A 23,315-nucleotide genomic window follows, 5' to 3' on the forward strand; every position below is an offset into this window, starting at 1 on the left:
GAAAACTGAGGTTAAAAAGCGGAAACCTAGAAATTTGAGGGATTTGGAGAACTACTGCATTGAAGAATGGTCAAAAATCAGTGTTGATGCTTGTAAAAACCTTGTTGATAAATATCCAAAACGGTTACAGGCAGTTATTAAGAATAAAGGGCATGCTATTGACTATTAGTAAGAGAGGTATGAATAATTTTGAACTAGTGCCATTATTGTTTTTCTTTGTTTAATGTTTCAAACTTGCATAATTTATTTATTTGTTGAGTTTAAATTAAATGCTTATGCTTGATTTATTGTTTGAAATCCCTTTAATATTGTCTACCTTCTGGTTTGAGCAATAATCTTATAGAAATCTCAAAGATCCGAGGGGTATGAATAATATCGGGCACAAGTGTACATATATATACTTATATACACATATACATATACATACATATATATACATATATATTTACATATACATGCATGTATATACATATACATATATACATACACATACATATATATACATATATATATATACATATACATACATGGAGATACACATACATACATATAGATACATATACATATGTATATACATGTATATACATATATATTCATATATATACATATACATTTTTATATATAGTTATACATACATATATATATACATATATATACATATACATACATATTACATATATATATATTCATATAGATAGATAGATAGAGAGAGAGATAGGATTAAGAAAGAGAGTTTATTATTTTTAAACCTACAAATCAAGGGACATCGATTGTAATACTAGCCGTCGATATCTGGGGATACATATTTTATATAAATTATTGAGCTTTTAGGTGGTTATAAAGACGATCATATACCTAAATTGGAATGCAACATAAATATTACGAATTACTTTTATTCGGCACGAATTTAAGTATGAAATGCGCTGTCTTTAAATAAGCTGATAATACTTGATTACCAATTGGACAAAAGGGTACGGGCTTCTATTTTAACCGTCTTCTATAGGTGTTAAATATTTTTTTACATTTCTACAGTCAGCCAGAATATAGCAATACCTTAGCCAGAAGATAGAATATAGCAATACCTTACATAGAGAGCAATGTCTCTTAGCATTATTATGAATTCGACATTAGTTTTAGTCGGCTTCAGATCTACTGATCCATCACTAATTTCATTGATGTTATAAAATGACGGTATGTATATATGTAGACGTTTTCAAACAAAGCATTAGTTGTAGTCTGATGGTTACGGCAAAAGTTAGAAATAAGTCAATGATCAATAAGCCTGTTCTTTTCCCTAGTAGATAGTTATATTAACGAAGGTTCTAATTGCTTTGGTTTTTTTATTACTATAGAGTCACCGTTTATCAGGACAACTACATGACTAAAATAAATGTGTTAAATGACGGTGGATATGCAGTAGAAATCAATTATCAAAGACGACGACTCAACAACACTTTTATTATAAACTGTTGAGAATTACCTCCGAAGTATGGTGCATCAATGAGACGCAGTTCTATGCATAAACTCTTTTGTCCATGGAATTTTAGTTTAATTTTAGGCATAGATAGATCATCAGGAAGAAGGAAAATTGCTGTACCTAGTGGAGTGTTTGTCGTGAGTATTTTATGGGAGGACGAGACAAAGCGTAACTTAGTTTAGCACATTTTTTAAAAATAACGATAGAGCAAAAATAAGCCCGTAGTCTTTTTTGTGAGCATAAGACAGAAAAGGGGAGAAAAGGATATCTGCGATTGTGTTACATGTTTAGGTGTTGCATAATAAGGGCTGCTCCCTTCTCATGTAAATAAGAAGGCAGACTAGATAATTGAAAACGATATTAGGAAAAGGCTAGAGTCGAACCCTGTAGGCAAGTGTTAAAAGATGATGAATAATTGAAATCCTAGGAAGGCAGTCGATTGTTAATTCTTTTAGAATTAACTAAATATTATTTATGTCAGAAAAAGAGCGATTGCTCATTCTTTTAGAAATAATTGGATATTAAAAATGTCAGTTAAAAGATAAGGAATAATAAAGTTGAACATGTAATGTAATAAATAGGTTAAATGATACAATTTAATTTACGGATGTTTTTTTTTAAACAGATGTGTGTAAATACATGTGCAAGGGCACGGGTGAATTGAAACATGATAAAGTTACATTGAGACCCACCTCTGACGTCATAAACAAAATACATTCTCAATATATTAAGATAGAGTTCGAAGTTAGTTAATATGAGAGAGTCACACTCACAGCCGGGGAGAGAGGGTCAGAGAGTGAAACTGATTCCCTTAGAGGCTAAGGGTAAAATAGTAGACTATGTTGTCAAAATGGCTTGAATCCCTAACATCATCAATCGGCCGGCTGATGAATAAAGGATAACCATCTATATTTTGTAACTGTTTCTCTTCGGGTCGTCATTTCAACTAAAAGATAAATTTGTTTTCATCTGTAAACGGACTTTGTATAACCCTCCTCCAAGTAATGTGTTTCTACCATCACCAATAAGGCATCCCCCATCTGTGTTTACAAGACCACCTGCATGAATGTCCCAGCTCCGTAATAATAATATGAAGTTCCCAAGGATTGTTTCAGTCGTCGTCGTAATGTACCAAGACTATAAAATGTCATCCCCTCAGTAAATGTCATTATCATCATCTGTTTGGAGCCCCTGTTAAACAGGACACCAATATGTACCCTCTACACAACATATGCAGAAAAGAGCATCTAAGCCATTCCTCCTCATATTTTTCCACAGTACTCAATCTTGAAATGTATTTGGGTCTTATACAAATAGAGGATTGCGAAGATACATTCTGACGCGGTAGAATGTTCCAACCATTGTCAGAATTTTGCAACGAATTTTATTTCAGACCAAGAATAAAACTTAGTCCAAGAAGTTTGTCCAATCAAGGTGATACGTCAAGACGACAGCAATCTATTTAAACTCTGATCAGGGTTTGTGTGGTGAATAAATGGAAACTTTGTTTTATATGCATTAGAATTGGCTGAAATTCAAAACGCTTCAATTCAAGCATCTTCAGAAGACGGTTAGAGGTTATATCAGCTAAACCGTTGTGTGTGTGTGGGGGGGACAACAACAAAGATGAGGAGATTAGTCCAAACAATCAAAATAATACAAAAATAATTATCAATCCTCATCTATAATATATACAAACATCATATTAAAAAACAGAATGAACTCTGACTTTAAAAAATAAAAAATAGACTTGACTATTTGCGTTTTGAATTTCTAACGGCCATGTTCATTGGATAAGTAAAAAACCAATCATTTCTCACAATTCACGAATAACATCCAGTTTGAATGCACCTGAAGAAGGTTGGATGTTGCATCAGCGGAAACGTTGTAAAAAAAAACAAGCAAAATTAGAAAATAATTCAAATAATATGAAAATATTTAATAGATAATATCATATATTCGAATGGATTAAATTATTTTGTATGCATACATTTGGTAAAACAATGGTCTTTTATTGACGAATAAGATTTAAGCGATAGATAAAAACTGGCCATGTTCTACAGCTTCTGATCAGAGCGGATAGTAATCAAGGTGTGATGACGGTAAAGCCCTAAAATGTGTTCCTCATTACTGGATAAGGTTTGTGTCTCATTTAAGAAAGACGGTTTACAGCGAAAACAAAGAGAGGAGATAAGAGAAAAAAGATCGAGAGAAAAAAAGGAAAACACTTTAAAATGGAGAAAGATTTAAAATAGATGTTCAGAAAACCGGTACAGATTTCTGAGTAAAATTTATTCCAAGACAAGTAAACAACGATTACTTTGCCCCATGGTTTACGACGCTGTTTAGTGTGGTGTATACTGCCGTGTTATTTCTTTGATGGGATTTACAAGTAAAATTCAATCTTTAAGACAGGGTTTGTGGATTATTATTAAAAAATACAGAACGGTTAGCAAAGACCTCTCCTCACGTCAAGAATGGATTTCTAATTAATAACTTTATTTATTCAGCTCGATGCGTAAACTGCAGAAGCATCGTATATTAGGCAAGCCGGGTTCTATTTGAGTTAGGAATGAGCCACTGACAGGTACTTACAATCGGAGTCAGAATTGCCATGAAAGTGATGAGAAATATTTTCCTCCTTAAAGCTCTTTAGTAAAGACATTGCTTAATTACTAAATGTGTGTGCGCTTGGATTCTTAATCCGGCAGTGGGATGTGATGCGTCGAGTGTGTTAGGTATAAGTAAGTGTTAAGTTCATGCTTGCATACCTTCCAGCTTCCAGCTTACAGCGCTGGCCAACCTCGTTGTGAAAAGGGAGCAGCTGTGCATAAGTCTTCCATGCCAATACATATACTCTTCATAATAAAAACTCCTAAAGTGCCTCGACGTTGGCCACACATGGTAACTGAGTGTCTCGCGGCCCCAGGCTAAACTTGTAAGAGATCTCAGAGTAGTAGGGACTCCAGAGGAAGCGTGTTATTGCCTACCGATATGTGGACATGCCCTGTCACAATACCAACCCTTACCCCACTGTCTTGTGTGTGCCCTTGGATGGGTGAAGATCAGCGGAACCAACCCCAAAAGCAAAAAATACTTCCTTGTGGACCTTATCACAGCAAAAGGCTAAGAGATTGAAACTGACTTCAAATCCTACTGCTGCCTTACAGTTTTCTTAAAAGGCTATGGAACCTCGTAGGGGACACGATAGGACGTACCACACTGGGATTACTTACGACCAGAAGCTGCGGCCTCCTTTGCTGCCAGTCGTCGGGGGTTCGCTCCACTGGACATGGGCATTGGAGGTTTAGAGGGTGTCTATCTGATGCGCAACAGATACTGCACCTTAACTGCGCAATCAAGTTTGGGGCCAAGATGGAAAATCCTGTGGTGAGGGAGTAAGACCACGCCAACACTGAGGGATAAAGCACTGAGGTTCCAACTAGTCATCGTCAAGATTGATAGACTGCATGATGATGATGATGATGATGATGACGACGACCAAATGCAGCATCAGCTTACATCCATGACCCGTATACTTAAAGATTTGATGAATTATAACGGCACCACCCAATGATAATTCAAACACTAGTACCTAGAATATTATAAACCTTTGATTTCCATTAGCTTTGGATTAAATAGCAATGACTTTATCCCAAAACTTGGACATCAGTGAACAATAAATTGAGTGACACCTTCCTACACACACACACACACACATATATATATATATATATAGGTTTGTGCACCGCCTGGGATCCTTTGCTTGAATCTTGCCTTCGATGATCGGGTGGTTCAAATCAAATGATGGCAGGTGAAAAAAAGTTATATATATATATATATATATATATATATATATATATATATATATATATATATATATATATGAGTGAAAATGTCTCTGTGTGTGTCTGTCTGCCTGTGTACATTTCCGTTCAAACAACTTTGCCAATTTTCAATGTAGAGACTCGAGATTTAACATAAGGAGTATTGACATTTGATAAAATCTTTTTAATCGGTTTTCAGCCAGAAATGTGGCTATCACGGGGTTACAGTTCAACGATTTCGCCTTTGAAAACTCTACCAAACTCCTCCACCAATTTTGGTTCTAAACACTATCAAATTTGAAACGTAGATTACTTGGACATGGATCAAGCTTTTAATCTTATTAAAGGCCAAAAAATAAACAGTAAAGGGCGAAAATTCAGGTCAAATTAAAAAAAAAATTACCTCTGCAGTCTCTACCAAATTACTTAGTCAATTTCTGGCCAAACATTTGAACTTTTACATAAAGAGTATTCAGATATAAGGCAAACTGTATGAATTTCCGAGCCACTTAGTTGTTGTGGACGAAGCTCATGTATCGAGATCCACAGGAGAGTCCATCATATATATATATATATATATATATATATATATATAGTAAAAAAATAATTATATATATATATATATATATATATATATATATATATATATATATATATATATACACATGGCTCAGTGGCTAAGGAAGGGGGTGGGTGGACAGTTTTATGCTTTAGTTTCGATTCTAGCTGATGGCACTTAAATCATAATATATATATATTTAGTTTTGATCTCGCTACTATATATTAGGTTCAATATAGTAATCGCAGAGAATTATCTCCATAATAATAAATACGTAATATGCATGAATTAACATATATTTAAACGTATCTTATGGTCATGGGAACGCCTTGATAGCTGCTAGTTAAGTTAATTTTTACGCTCTGAGATTGATATTCAAAGCCTACTTTTTTTTACATTTAAATACGAACTACTTAATATACACAATCATGGATTATCGAGCGACTACATGAAGCCAATCTATCTATATAAAAGACATCTATCTATATAAAAGCCAAGTACGTCCAAGGATGGAATACTGCTGCCATATCTGGGCAGGAGCTACTAAAAACAGCATATCCTGCGAGCCTATCCTTGTTTTATCGTTATTTCCATGATTGTGCATATTAAGAAGTTCGTGTTTAAATGTAAAAAAAGTTCTACATTTTGCATAATTGCATAGGAATAGAAATGTTCTAACAAACGGTGATGTTTATATATTTGTTTTATTACTGATGTTTCTGATGTTTTCTAGCGTCTAAAATGATTTAACTCTATGGAATCTCCCCCGGGTTTCAAACTACACTTTTAGTATTTCTGAATCACAAAAAGATGAACGAAGAAACTTAAATATTTAACGCAATTACAGTCAGAAATTAATTCCCAGAATGAATTCTCCGTCTCATACGTCACTTTTATGCCCACTTAAAATCTAAATTAGACGAAACCTTATGCTTTGAATCCTTGTTATAATTTTTATTATTTTTTATTGTTATCTTATCATTATCATCACTGAATTGTAAAGTTACCACTTTAAGGCTTCTTAAGAAAGCAAACTGATTTATTGGAGTCAAACTCAGTGGGAATCTGGTGTACTTTAATTTTAAAACCGAAGACTATATCCATATCAAAACACTTAATGCACGTTATTTCCCAAAAGCTATACAGGGAATATATTATTATTTAAAGCTTAACATACACGGTTGAACGATAAAAATGTCGCCCTAAAAAACTAAAACCAAACACTACAGCTTTATTTTAAAACTTTCATTGACAAAAATCATTTCAGCTTACTTGATTATGTAGTAGAGCTGAGATATATTCAATGTAGCCGCCTTCAGTCTGCATTTACGTATTGATACGTGTCCAGAAATGGCAACGAGCCTTTTCAACAAGCGCTGACAGGAGCTCGGCGAATACTCGGCGTATAGCAGCAACTAAGCTGGCTTTAGTGTTGTAGGAGGTTATGTTCGTGATGTTCTCGACGTACGACTAAACGAAATAGTCCAGCGTGTTCAAATCGGGGGAACAGGAAGTCATTGAGAGAAGGGCTCAAAGTCGTCGCACTCCTTCTGAAGACAAGCCTGAGTCTCTTTGGACTGCCACACTTTGGCCTGCCACCGCCGCTCAAGGGGCACAAGGGGTCACAACGCTATTCAGCACACCCAGGTACACTTTGGTTTTGACTTTCAAGCCGACTTAGAAGATGTGAAGTTGCATGATATGGCCATCACTTGAAACGACACCAAAGACCATAACCGTGGGCAGAAATCTTTTTTTTTTTCACTCTGGCCCGTCTGTTATTCGTGACAATCCAGCATTGAATTTTGATGGTGCTAGCAATTATCCTGTTGTCATTACTTTGATCGGTAAAGGTCATGGGTTGTACAGCGGCACATTACTTATCCCGCTCGTTGAATATTGTGTCACTGTCAGACATGAAGGCTCCTATCGCTCTAGAGATTTATACACAACTGAATAACTAGTAGATGCTCTTCAACAAACAAAAAGAAAACGGGGTTTAATCAAACGGAAATAGAATAATGTCGTTTTTTTAGGACGTTTATCATTTCGTCCTATCCATGGTTTATATTATTTTAAAAGTATCTCAATTTTTACGAAGGGTTTCACAAAATACTTTTAATCTATGCAAAACTAAATTCAAAATTAAATTGCATAGATTTGGGGCGATTTATTCCTAGACGTGTAACATAGCGCAGAAGCGCAGCTGAAAATGCGTGTGAAATAATGTCACCGGTAGGGAAAATAAAGTATTATAAAAGGAGATCACGTTAAAGACGAGGATAACTTTCGAGATCACGTCTGGGGTGTAAGTGACGCTCGAAAAGACGATCGCGTGTGTGACGTTACAGCGGTAACGAAAAATGAGAAAATAGATGTGGTACAACAAAAAACGTGTTAAAGTTCTTTTCTAATCTTGGTCTCCTTTGTGACTGATATTTAAACGTTTTGGTTCCTTTCATAAGATCGTCTTTACCACTTGGTAAGTTTAGGAGTAGATCCAGTGCTTACATATAAATATGTGAACATATACACACGTCAAACTTTATAAAGACGGAGATAAATTACTATATTTGTCATTGTCTCTTGTGTAATAATATATCGGTCAAATTTGATTTTGTTTTGTCTAGGCAATTTCATATTCAATTGCATTTCATTTTCGCCTTAAATAGATTTATGAGTTTCACGCAACACAGTTGTTTGCTGTGTCTCGTCGCGTATTTACATCATTAAATTTTTATTTGTTTCAATTTTGAACGATACGGTGTTTCGTATTAAAACAAACGTCATGTGGCTTGCAAACAATGTGTGGAAAATGAAAAATAATTTCACACAACGATTCCAGAAATAATGCTGAGGTTTACAAAATTGTCACAGCTTTCTCCACTGATTTATAACATGGTTGATTGTTTCGTTTCTTTCTCTTCAAATCTACACTTTGTTTTTTTTTGTTTTCTTTATTAATTTTTTTATTCGTTATTTGCTTGTTATCGCACGCTGTTTTTGCAGCTCTCCATTTTAAATTCCAGAGTCTTATGTTCAGGAACGAAGATATTTTTTTATACTGTTGTTGTTGTTGTTGTTATTATTATTATTATTATAATTATTATTATTATTATTAGTAGTAGTAGTAGTAGTATTTGTAGTAGTAGTCATAGTAGTAGTAGTATTCCTATTGTCTTCTCATTCTATAATATAAATCTCAGTTGCCTGTTTAAATGTATTTTTGTACGTTTGTATGTCTGTCTAAAACTTTCGGGCGACAAATATGGAAAAAATTCGCTAAAAAACATTAATTATCCACCCTCAATTAGACACTTTTCTACACGGAGGGGTCGACTTTTTTTCGCCGATATTTTCGAACTCACCCCCTCTTTTCGATTGACTAGCCTTATTTTAAACCTTCGCCACTTCCGGTTTTACGATGGACGCAACGACAAAGACGTCACGTTTTTTTTTTCACGTTCTTTTCCTTCTTCATCATACCGGTTCGGGCCTGCCTGTCTACTACCACTTTATTTTTTGCTCAATACACCCAGGCTAGTTATTAATATTGGATTATTATTATTATTAGTAGTAGTAGTAGTAGTAGTAGTATTAATTTTATTATTATTATTATTAGTAGTAGTAGTAGTAGTAGTAGTAACAACAGTAGTAGTAGTAGTAAGAATACGAGAACTAAAAGCAATAAACTTAATAAACTACCATTTTGAATCACACATAATGTGATGGCACCAGCCTCAACTGATGCCACGATGAAGAGAAAGAAACGAAACAACAGTTGCGATAGTCGTGTGTTTGCAAATGATATCGAAAGAGTTGGACAGTAACTGGATATCTGAGTATACTTGTGGAATCGAATCTAAAAAAATCACCACTGGTTAATGTTCTTTCCGCAAACACCGATGATGACATCTGCCAGAACAGCAACAACAATACAAGGAAACCAATGTCGTAATAATTAACAAAAAAGAAAAGATGCTGTCAAATCGTAGAATTTGCTGTTCCAGCTGACCACAGGGTGAATATCAAAGAAAAGAAGAAACAGGGAAAATACCCAGAGCTAGCTTGAGAGCTGAAAGGGATATGAATGATCAAGAAAATCAACATAATACCTATAATACTAGGAGCACGAGAAACAAGTCCGAAAACGTTTGAAAAATAAAATGGGAGAAATTGGAATCAGAGGAATGGTTGAAAAGATACAACGAATAACAATAATGGAAACAGCTGAAATATTAAGGAAAACCCTCGAGTGCGGAGACTAGTATACACGAGATACACGCGCGGGCCAGGCAAATTGCTGCAGGGCCAAAACATGGAGAACCCTTACATGGAAGCAATAACGTTGAAGCAGCATATCTATAAGTTCTCTATCCCCTCCCCTTCCCTTCCACTTCATCTATTATGACACCTGGTCTTCTTGCTTGGATGAGTTTATCCGTTTGTATATCCATATCTAAAAGGATTCATTATTATTATTATTATTATTATTATTATTATTATTGTTATTATTATTAGTAGTAGTTGTAGGAGGAGGAGTTGTAGTAGTAGTAGTAGTAGTGAATCAATCATATTCAGCCAATGTACAGAATGCTTTTTATCGACTAGAATGTTCCATGTTCCCTGTGGGCAGAATGGTTCGATTCACTATTGATGCTATTGAAGGAAAGGAAAAAGACAAAGACTCCTGGATATCCATTGATATACATTAGCATTTGAAGCACACAAAATGTCGACTCTTTGAAAACAGTTAAAAAGTCAACTGCACCGAAACACTAAATCTATAAAATGTACAGAAATAGAATCGAACTAATTTTGAAAGTCAGGATCGAATCCGAAAATCCACTTTGGAAATCAATATCTGGACATCGTTTGAAAACAAAAAGATAACTTGGTAGGCATAGTGTCAGAAGCTACAAGCATCAGAGTTGTATAGTGATAGTTACACACGTTTCATTTAGCCCATTTTCCATGTATAGTGAACATTAGCAGTGTTGACCCGTCGTTGTGCATGTAGGTAGATTTTACTGGTAAAAACGTTTCTTATTTGGAAAAATAAATACATCCATGTTTATTATTATGTCCGCGAAAATGAAAAGTTAAAATGCAATTTGAAATATGAGGTGAAGTAATAAAAACAATATTTGTACAGTCGAGATTGAACAAGTAACTGTCAGATCGGTGCAAATGTTTTTGTAGGTTTGAAGAAGAGGCATTTAAAAAAAATTGTCATTTGATTAATGCAAATTGCTATTACTAATTAATTTATAACTTTTTCTGTCAAATGAATAAACCACTATTCATATTTTTCTGTAATATTCTGTGTGCTTGTATGAAACGGCATTAACCCTACCTAGGTTTAACCGGCTTCCTCTGAAGGAGGAAGTTCCATGGGAGTATGAAATTCACAAACTATCGACATTATTTTTGCACCAACCTAATAACATTATAAATGAAACCGTAAGACGAGGCAAATATCGTATCCAGGGACCGGAAAAAAACATCATATTTCTTACCATAACCTATAAAAACCGTATCTACGTTCTACTGTACTTGTTTATGCTGCGTTTCTTACAAACAGGTGTAAGCAAGTAATTGGTGGTAAGGAAGAGAAACGAATTCGTTTTGTTTTATTTTAAAAACCTTATAACAATAGAACAATTATTTAAATGTTTAAAACATTTTCTAACACATTCTTCACAGTGGTATTCATAAATTCATAAATCATAAATACGTATCGCAATAATACACCTGGTTGTTTTATTTACGGACCGTGCTACGAGGTCTATCCACGATAAAGATTAGTTGGGCATTATCCAGTATTTCCAATAAAACAATAAAGTCTGTAACATATACGACACATAATCGTTACCAAAGGCAAACGAAATAACTCTTACTTTCGTTGCAAATTTTTGTATTTATGCTTCTTTTAAAATGTTTGTTTACATAAAAAAAATTGCAGTAAAATAATATGACATTAGAAAGGGAAAACAATTATGGTCTCATGGGAGCTATATTAGGACCCAGATAATCATCCATCAATCGAAAATTAAAGTTAATAATAATAGAAACCTATGCGCTCAATGTCACTAATCGTGCGGAAATGTAATGTTAGCCCAGTATTTTGTAGTGACATTTATTTGTTATATATTAGACCCTTTCACCATTGTCTGCTATTCTAGAAAATATCTGATGTGATTTTTTTGCCCCCCCACCCCAAATAAATCAACAGAATTTTCATAAATATTTGAATCTTATTCGTTATTCCTAAAATCTGCATATTTTCAAATGGTAATGCTGTAAACGTGCTTTCAAATAACTCTCTTCCATTATCTCTACAATTATATAAATGCAACTTTGTAAGTGTGTGCGTTCGTTCCTAATATACTCCGAAACAGCTGAAAAGATTTTCTTTAAAATTTACAGAACTTTAGTGTATAAGACTTAAAGTGATCTTGGTTAAGTCTTGTCTCAGAATACTCCCTATGATTACCCATAATCGATAATCCAAACCGTTATTTTAATTTATCTATCATCGGTAAAACTATCTTTCCATGGCGTCGCTTAGCAACAATGATAGAACAAAATACCGTGAAAATTCTACAGTGGGTAAGTTGATAGCGTCTTTTTTTTTTTTTTTTTTTTTTGCATGACGTAGTCTATAGGTTGAAACTCCGAACGTAAACTTAACTTTTTTTTCATTAACTGTAAAGAATTTTATAAGACTTGAAATTGACTTTTTATTTTTTATTTTTTTTTTTATTCCTTTTATTTTTGCATGACGTGGTCTTTAGGTTCAAACTCTGCACGTAAATTTCTGTATATTTGTTTTCGTTAACTGGAAAGAAGTTTATATCAAATAATTTTATATTTCTAGATTGCAAGATAAAATAACATGTATTTTGGTTAACTTACTGCATGGAGGCATGTGAAGCTTCCTCCCGTGCAATTTCACAGATTTCGATGACAATAAAAATATAGGGGTCTGAAATATTCGTTGATCATCATTCAATCCCGGGCAACGTCTGGTCTCCCTGCTTGTATATATATATATGTATATATATATATGTATATGTATATATATATATGTATATATATATGTATATATATATATGTATATATATATGTATATATATATGTATATATATATGTATATATATGTATATATATATATATATATATACATATATACCCTCTGATATCGTTTCTAATTGTTTTTGAACTTCCGGAATTTATGTCTTTTTTTCTTGTATCTATGAATAACTGTGCATAATATTTACTTCTCGTCAATGATTTTGTGATTACAACATCGATTATATGCTCAATAAACCAGGTGTAAAATGCTGACGACCAAAGTAAATATAAAAATTCGGCAACATCTATAAAAAATAAAAATACATATAAAACTTATTGCAAAATAACAGCATATATATATATGTGTGGCTGTGTATATATATGTGTATATATATGTGTGTGTGTGTATATACATATGTGTATATATATGTGTGTGTGTGTGTTTGTGTGTGTGTCCGCATGTGTGTTGTTTCTAGTTATAATTGAAATACTTCAGAAAACAAAACACTAATATCTAGGTAGTTATGATCCCTTAATGCATAAACTGAGTAGTTTCATGTTAAAAAATTGTAAATCAAATAAATTTTTGTCTTAGAGGTTATCTATATATCAACGCGCAAGCGACACTTGTAGATAGAAGTAAATTAGTGCAGGGTAGACTTTGAAACAATAACTTGATTATCGGTAATGGCCGAACTTGCATAAGCTTTGATTTTTCAATAGGATGACTAAGCCAACACTTTATATAAAATTTGAAGACCATGTTATCGTCGGCTGGGAAGCAAATCAGAAGTATTGCTTTCCATATACGGACAGTTCTAAGAAAGACATTTTACTCATAAATTTCGTTTTTGTGTTCGACAGTGATAGAAAGTTAGGAACATTGACAGATGGTGTAGCTAGAAAATATTCGTAATGTATGTTTTCCGGGAGGGTAACCATAGATTGAAGCTCACTCGAGCACATACAATAGAAAAATCGCTAGAACAGATATAGACTTGCAAGGCCTATTCTATAAAAAAGAGGAAACAGGCCATCGTCCACTAGATATCGAAGACGGTTTTGTACATTATAATCGCAGAAAAAGGCTGTTCTGAACAGCTCCTCCCTAGATATGGAAGCAGTAAGTCGTCATAGAACGTATTTGCTTCTTCTTTAGTAGGGAATTGTGTGATATATTTTCTGTAGCGGTAAATGCTTCGTATAAAACCCCTGAAAATTACGAAAAGACACACTATGCGAACAGTGATATTCTATTAGTGATGATCTGTGTGACTACTCTTAGTTAGTAAATATAACAACAACAACAATAATAATAATATAATAATAATAATCCATCCAAGCAAGAAGACCGGATGTAATAATTAACAAGAAAGAAAAATCCTGTAAAATCGTAGATTTGCTGTTCCAGCTGACCACAGGATGAATATCAAAGAAAAGGAGAAACGGAGCAAATACACAGAGCTAGCCAGAGAGCTGAAGGGGATATGGAAGATGAAGAAAATCAAAATAATACCTATAATAGTAGGAGCACTAGGAACAATCCTCACAAACTTTGAAAAAAGAATGGGAGAAATTGGAATCAAAGCAATGGTGGGAAAAATCCAACGAACAGCAATCATGGAAATATGTTAAATATGAAGAAAAACCTGTGAATGTGGACACAAGAGCAACAAACAGACAAACTGCTGCAAAGGCAAAACACGAAAACAACATTGAATCAAGAATACTGAAACTGCATATCTATAAGTTCTCTAATCCAACCCTACCCTCATGGAAACATCACTGCCCCCTCCAAAAAAGAGCGAGACTAAATAATTTAGTAGAAATAAGGATGAAGGAAAGACCGATGAACTGACCAGACCATAGCCGAATAACTGCGAAAAGAACTGGGGCCTTGGGTAGGCTTATTGCCACTCAAATCCCAGCAAAGACCAATAACTGATGCCAACGAGAAATTACTGGCAAGCAGCTATTGCGATAATGCACATTTATTTGCAAATGTTTTTGAAAGAGGTGGAGGGTTCTAAATATGGGGAGACTTGTCACTCAGCGTCCACGAAACACTACAGGCTGTTTTCAGGAAAAGAGGACCTGTGTGAAAGCTCCTTGTGGTGCTGGTGGTGATGGTGGTGGTGATGCTGCTGCTAATAATAATGCTTATAATGCTGCTACTGGTAATAATAATAATAATAATAATAATAATAATAACAACAACAACAACAGCAACAACAAAAACTCTCTGTTTATCAGTAAATCGCAATGAAGATGGCAGCCATAACGGTGATCGGCCATACCCTGACATTGTCCACACGTAAAAACATACATAGAACCAATCAAACGCTACGAAAAATAATATCTAAAATAGACGTTTATTTAAATCTAAACTAAAATCTATATATCATACCTGCCCACTCACCATCATAAAAATGTGCAGAAGATTTGTAAACACAGGAAAAATATGAACATTTTATTAATTTCCTTACAGAGTTAATTGGAACATTTCTAATTAACAAATCAATTATGCAAATGTATGACTAGCTTTTCGGCGATAAATATTTGATATCATTAAATAATGCAGATGGGCAATTAGGTTTCCTTTCCTTAATGAGAAGTAGGAATTCATTTTAAAGCATACTTAGCAATTATGAAAAGCCGCAGCGACGATAGACAAGTATGTGCTCTTTTATGTCGAACGGATGCGATGTTCTGATTTGTATGCAGCGGAAGTGAAGTAATAATTAAAAAGAACACACGAGACGACGTGTGGCGTAATTAGATTGATTCTGCCCTTCTCTCTCTTATATATATATATATATATATATATATATATATATATATATATATATATATATATATATATATATATATATGCATATCTACTGGCAATATCTACTGTTATCAAGCTTGTAAATGATCATTAGGTACATAGATGTGTATTTATATATACATTTTATATAAGTATATATATATATATATATATATATATATATATCTAGATGTACACGCATGCGCATGTATCAATATACGTATACACAGATGCACATGTTTAAATATATGTATATATATATAAGTATATATAATCTGTTTATTACACAAACATTATTGGTAACATATGGACATACATGTTTCGGTGGAATCCATATTTAAAGAGACCCACCTCGTAAAAACAAAGAAATAAAACCTATTGAAATCTCAATCAAGGTTAAAGTTGTTATGTACATAAAGAAATATTCGGGTGTACATTATACTTTGAAAACAAAATGAGGATTATAGTTAATGAATGTTGATAGTAGAGGCTCTTGGAGGGGTGTATGGAAATTAAAACGGGAGTAGAAGTGAGGGAAGTCTGGTTATCATAGCGGGGGATGTATCGGTTTTATTTTAACTAGACGGTTGTCTGCGTGTTTGCTTTGATCTGAAGTAATATATACTCTCGTGAATGCTGCTTTTCTATTGTAACAATTCATAGCTGTTTTTTTTATTTGGGTCGCATATTTCTTTTTCTATCTATTTTATTGATAAACTCTATGCATTTATTTATTTTATTCATCGCTTAAAATCTTTTTATTAATTTGTTTATTGCTAGTCGTCACTTAGCCATTTTTTAGTTGTTTGCTTATTTATTTCAATATAATATACGTCTACATGATTGAATTCACAGTCTGTGAACAAATATACAGGCTTATTTATATGTTGCAAATAATGGTGGTACTGTGGGTGTTAGATTTTTCACTCTTACTGTTGTGTTGTTAACTAATAAGGGGGAACGTCGTGTGATCGTCTGGCGGTCCTGTCTATTTATTCATATACCGTCGTGTGTATGTGTGCGTGTGGTACATGTATTTCTGAGACATACCTTCATGCCTCGTCGATGTTTGTCCACCTGAATTCATCTCGTGTCTTGCAGGGAGACTGCTACCTGCTTTGTGGACGAAGATTTATTCACTCCAAACGATGAATTGATTTTATAATTTTTTATTCACCTTCTAGATGTTGACCGCAGAAGGATGGAAGTGAATCTCTGGCTTGCATGGTACACATCAGTACCCCCCAATGAAGGGGAAGAGACAACTGTTAAGCCGTCCAATGCCTTCTATGTCCAAAACCCAATCTACTCGATTCAGCTAACCTTATCACGTGACTCACACGCATCCGATCAGCTGACCCTCACTTTCTGTAAACGTGTCTACAATATAATTTACACACATCCCTCTCTTTTTCAATCCATTCTCTAACATTATATGTCCGAAGGAATAAGACAGGCAAAAGGTATAGTTTCTATATATTAACTAAATTCCGATGGTTGTCATTCTCTCTATTTGGATTGTATACATCTTATCCAATACTAAAATATATAATATATCTTGTCAGTTTATATGTTTTTTTTATAGAGATAAGTTTTCTAGTCAGATAAGAATGAAAAAAAATGAATAAATAAATTCCCCTCTTCCTTTTTTTTTTATACGCTATCTTTGATAGTTAATGTTCTTTCAAAAAGATTGGACGAAAACTAACCAGTGGCCTGGTCAGGTCTACATCCGGGTTGGAAACTATTCTTTCACAGAAAAATACGCTGACGGCCGGACCCGGATCTGTACATTCCACTGATTGGTCGAAAGCTAACCAGTGGTCTGGCCAAGTCTACAGCCGGGTTAGTAACATTACATATTTAGAAGGATTTTTTTGAACTGGAGATTCTTACTGGATCCTCTCACCCAGGGTTCCCAATTGAGAGTGAGTCTCATCGCGAGATTTTCCTTCGAGAGATTTTTGGCGAAGAGACATTCTCCTTAATGGGAGGAGAAACTCTGCCACTTGTTAACACGGCCCACGAGAAACTTCTCAGTAGACACTCTTTTCTGAATCCCATCCTGTATGCAACCGCTAATAAAATTATACATATTTTTCCATGTAAATGTCTTTATTCTCTGTATTCTTGTGAATCAGCCGCCGAGTTCTCCCCCTCACACGGTGACCGGTGCATACAAGACAGTTTGCATGTAAAAAGATACATAATAGCGTAGACGTGTCTACATTGGTAGAACATTTCGTTGATATAAAACATCTAGTTCGAGTAATTAGTTATCGTTTGAAATCAAATTGTTCCTGGTTCTCTTATATAACGTTGCTTACGATATGCTTCTCATAGGTATATTTCAACGCTTCATTTATAAGTAGGTTAGTCACATAGATTATTTTAGCTAATCTATTTAAGGGTTTTCATTAGTGTGGTTAGAAGCAAGAAAGAGAAGTCTTACCGTGGGTGCTCAGCGAGTGAGTACAGGCGAAGAAAAGGAAGAACAAACATGGCGGCCAGCATTTTTATTTCGTCCGTTCTCGCATAATCTCGTGTGTGCGTGAAGATGGAACCTATAAAATGATGTTCATTTCTGGGTGCTGCGAGATGATTCCCGGCCAGCCAAGAGAGAAGAGACAGAGGACTGTAGCGATAATCTTTCTTGAACATTCCGTTTGTGTATTTGAGGTGAACCCCCCCCCATTTTACGTCAAGCTATTTCGGCGATGGCCAACGCAGGTTTAAGCAATATGATTAAGCCTTTTAATGGCGACGGTGATGTGGTGGCGTGGCTTAAAAAAGTGGACCTTGTAGCAAGGATTCAGAAGCTGGATGATGTGGCTGCAGTAATACCACTGTTTCTGGAAGGGGACGCACTGGCCCTCTATTTGGAGCTCAGCGAGCGGGAACAGGGTGATGCAGACGCCATCAAGGGTCGACTGATCGAAGCTTTCGCAGAGGGGCCTTTCGAGGCCTTTAATAAGTTGAAAGAGAAGAGGTGGACTGGTGAATCTGTGGATGTCTATGCGAATGAGATAAGGAGATTGGTTGAGTTGTCGGGCATCAGAGGACATGCCACGAGTCATGTAGTCAAGATGACTTTTGTTACCGGGTTCCCGGAAGAAATATCGAAAAGGTTGCAGCAGGTACTGGGGGTGAAGACGCTGGATGTGAGTGAGCTGCTTAGAACTGCGAAAATTTTAGTGAGCACCCAGCCCACGGAGCCTGGAGGAACGACAGCAACGGTACAGCAGGATGTGGGCAGGAATCTGCCAAACCCGGGGATCGCATGTTTCGAATGCGGGGGACCACACATGAGAAGAGACTGCAGGAAGTTCTTGCAACGGACAGTGTGTTACAAATGCAATCGAAGAGGCCATTTAGCGGTAAAATGCACAAGTTCGGGAAACTGGCGAGGGGAGGCCGACGCGCCAGCGGCCGCCCCGACTCGAGAATAGAGGCGCACCCGCAGCAGATGCCCAAACAGAAGATTGCGGTGGAAGGACGGGAAATTATGGCCCTGATTGACACTGGCTGCACCACTACCATGGTGCACACTACCCTGGCCAGAAGATGGAAAGGGAAGGGAGAAGTAGTGGCATTCGATGGGTCGCGAGTGAAGTGTCGAGGGAAGAAGACCGTCACTATTGATATTGCTGAACGTCGGATGAGGGTCCATGCAATTGTCACTGATCGCCTGCTGCCTGGTGTCCAAGCCATCATTGGAATGGATGTTATATGCCGCCTTGGAGGTGTTACCATCACATGTGACAATGTGAGGTTCGGACTAGCTGAGTGCGCGGTGACGGGGAACGCTCCCAGAGGGATCAACAAGGCCGGGGAGGAAAGGAAATTGTCGATCAAAGATCAGGACTTCCGAGCCGAATTCGACGGAGAGCGGTGGACGGTGGAGTGGGCATGGAAACATCAAGCGCCATCGCTGACAAACAGGGTGGCGTGCTACACAAATTCGCTTAGAGGAGGGGCGAGAAAGGAGTTTGAGCAGGAAGTCGACCGATGGATTGAGGAAGGGATACTGATGCCTTGGACGGATGATGTGGAGTCGGGCATTTTGCCGTTGATGGCTGTTCTGCAAACAACTAAAGGGAAAGTAAGACCGGTCCTGGATTTCCGAGAGCTGAACGGCCATGTTAAGTGCCATACGGGAGGCGACACCGTAGATGTGTGCAGTGAGACCATTAGGGAATGGAGGCAGATGAATGGCGCATCTACATTGGTAGATCTAAAATCTGCCTATTTGCAACTCCATGTTACCAAGAAGCTCTGGAAATATCAGTTAGTGAAGTACAAAGGCAAAACCTACTGCCTTACACGAGTAGGGTTCGGGTTAAATTCGGCACCCAAGATTATGTCAACTATCCTGAGAAAGATTCTGGAGACAATGGGAAAGGGAGATGGGGTAGTGAGCTCATACATAGACGACATTCTGGTGAATGAAACTGTGGTAACTGCCAAGGAGGTGGTAGCTCATTTGAAGAAGTTCGGGTTGGTCGCCAAAGATCCGGAAAAATTAGACGGAGGGGCTGCTTTGGGCCTAAAACTGAAACGAGGTGCGTCAGGCGGCCTGGAGTTTCGCAGGGGAAACGAAATCCCACAACTGAAGCAGGAGCTCAACAGACGTGAACTTTTTTCCATATGCGGAAAGTTGATCGGACATTACCCCATTGCTAGCTGGCTTAGACCAGCATGCAGCTACATAAAGAGACACGCCGAAGGACAAGGATGGAATGATAAGGTGGGAGAAAGAAAAGTCGCCATGATGGAAGAGCTCCTGAAAGAAGCAGAACGGCAAGACCCAGTCCGGGGAACCTAGAACATACCGCGAACATTGGATGGAGTCGTGTGGTGCGATGCGAGCAGCATTGCCACAGGGGTCGTTTTGGAAATTGGAGGAGTAGTTGCAGAAGATGTAGCCTGGTTGAGGAAAAAGAATGACGTCAGCCACATCAATGTGGCGGAATTAGACGCGACAATAAAAGGAGTCAATCTGGCCTTGAAATGGGGACTACGTGACATCTGCATCAAAACAGACTCCGCCACGGTGTTTGCTTGGCTAAAGTCTCTCATTTCAAGCGAAAAAAGGATAAAAACGAGAGGGGCTGCTGAGATGTTAGTGAAGCGCAGGCTTGGGGTGCTGGCTGAGCTGATGCAAGAGTTTTGTTTGAAGCTTCGCGTAGACATGGTTGCTTCTGAAAAGAACCGAGCAGATGCTCTCACGAGAGTGAAGAAGAGTTGGCTGTTGCCAAAGAAATATGTTCTTGCTGCATCGGATCTAGATGATGTTGGTGTGCGAGAACTGCACAATTTGCACCATATGGGGGTAGAGAGGACTTGGTACTTAGTGAAAAAAGTCGACTCAAGGATCACCAAAGAGCAGGTGAGGCAAGTGGTCAGGACATGCGACAGATGTCAGTCGATTGATCCTGCTCCAAGCACGCATGAAGCTGGCCAATTGGAGGTGAGTGGGACCTGGGAGAGACTGGCATGCGATGTCACCCATTACAGGGGTGGACTTTACCTTACCATGATTGACTGTGGGCCCGGGCGATTTGCTCTATGGAAGAAGCTACGTGGAGGAACAGGCAATGAAATAGCGACAATCTTTGATGAGGTGTTTTTGGAGCGAGGCCCCGTGGAAGAGTTGTTAACCGACAACGGGACTGCGTTCAAGTCAGTAGCAGTGACAGAAGTACTGAAGAAATGGAAGATCCAACAATTTTTCAGAGCTGCCTACAGACCTAGTGGCAACGGGATCGTAGAGAGAAACCACCGCACCATAAAGGCAGTTGCGGAAAGAGGAGGCACCTCACCTGAGCAAGCCGTCTTCTGGTATAACATGTCGCCTAAACTGGGACAAGTACCAGAGACGGTCCCGCAACTGTCAATGTTTGCATATTCCTGGAGGCATCCCAGGGTGGAGCCGGCAAGCCGAGAAGTAGAGGCCACAGGGACAATTAAACTCGGGGACGAGGTATGGGTGAAGCCACCGGGGGCGCGCTGCACCACACAATGGAGTAGGGGTCGCGTAACTGGGAGGAACACTAGTAACAACATTGTGGTGGGAGGAGTCCCGAGGCACATTCTTGACGTCAGAACAGTTGAGGGCGAAGCAGTGGAGGGGAGTGTGCAGCCACAGGAGGAGGACGAGACACCTCAGAGGCCAAGTAGAGAGAGGCGACCGCCACAGTGGATGAGAGACTATGAAATGTGATCTTGAGATCAGGGAGGCATGTGGTTAGAAGCAAGAAAGAGAAGTCTTACCGTGGGTGCTCAGCGAGTGAGTATAGGCGAAGAAAAGGAAGAACAAACATGGCGGCCAGCATTTTTATTTCGTCCGTTCTCGCATAATCTCGTGTGTGCGTGAAGATGGAACCTATAAAACGATGTTCATTTCTGGGTGCTGCGAGATGATTCCCGGCCAGCCAAGAGAGAAGAGACAGAGGACTGTAGCGATAATCTTTCTTGAACATTCCGTTTGTGTATTTGAGGTGACCCCCCCATTTTACGTCAATTAGTAAATCTGCAATGTGCACCCACTCCATCCATATATTAATTGGTGTGTGCATGTATATTTTTAAAGGTTCCACGTTAAAATGAACTGACAAACGAGCGATTACTCATTTTCGCAATGTCAATTTTTTTGTTAGTAACACCTTGCACACAATTGTTTCAACCCCGATGTTGGCATACAAGTAAATAATAGCTCACAGATTATAATTTTTCACAACTGGGCTTCATCATCGTAGGATTACAATTTCTCAAGTGTTTTTAAACCCAAAATTATCATTTATTATAAACACAGTAGGTATAACCTTATTTTTTACACAACATATATAATATATCAAACACACTTAATTTGCATTTAAAATTAAAACACACTCTACAACTTTGTAGTAGAAATACTAGCTACTTTCTACCACAGAGTTTAGGAGAATTCTTTAAGGCAAATGTGTTTTTTTAATGCAGATAAAGCCTGTTTTATACACTATCTTGTGGATAATAAAATCAATACTCGCTGTGTTTATAATAAAGCTCATGGTAAATGAAATGTGAAACTCTGCTAAATTGTTGTTCCTACGCGCTGACGAATCCCAGTTGTGCAAAAGTATAATTGACGGACCGTTATATACTTGTCTGCCAACACTGGGTCTGAAACAGTTTTACACAATGAGTTACTAATAAAATACCAACATTTTGAAAATGAGTGACTACTTGAATCTAAGTTAAGTGTAACTTCGTATTTTTGAGAAAATATTTATAGCTTTTGGTCACACTATTGGCCTTTATGTTATTTATTAATAGAGCATTACTATCCCAAATATGTAAAATACACCCCCACACAAACACACACACACACACACACACACACATATATATATATATATTTATATATATATATATATACGGTAAGTGATTAGTATAATAATATATAAGATTGTCAACATAAGCGTTATTCTTAGAAAAGATCATTTTATAATAAGGAATACGCAAAATTCCAATAATTTTCTCGATTCCAGAAGCCTATAATTCAGTGTCAGACATTTTTTTCAAGCG

The sequence above is a fragment of the Euprymna scolopes genome, chromosome 28 (genome assembly GCF_053919585.1).
Source record: "Euprymna scolopes isolate OS-2025 chromosome 28, ASM5391958v1, whole genome shotgun sequence".
Classification (NCBI taxonomy): Eukaryota; Metazoa; Mollusca; class Cephalopoda; order Sepiida; family Sepiolidae; genus Euprymna; species Euprymna scolopes.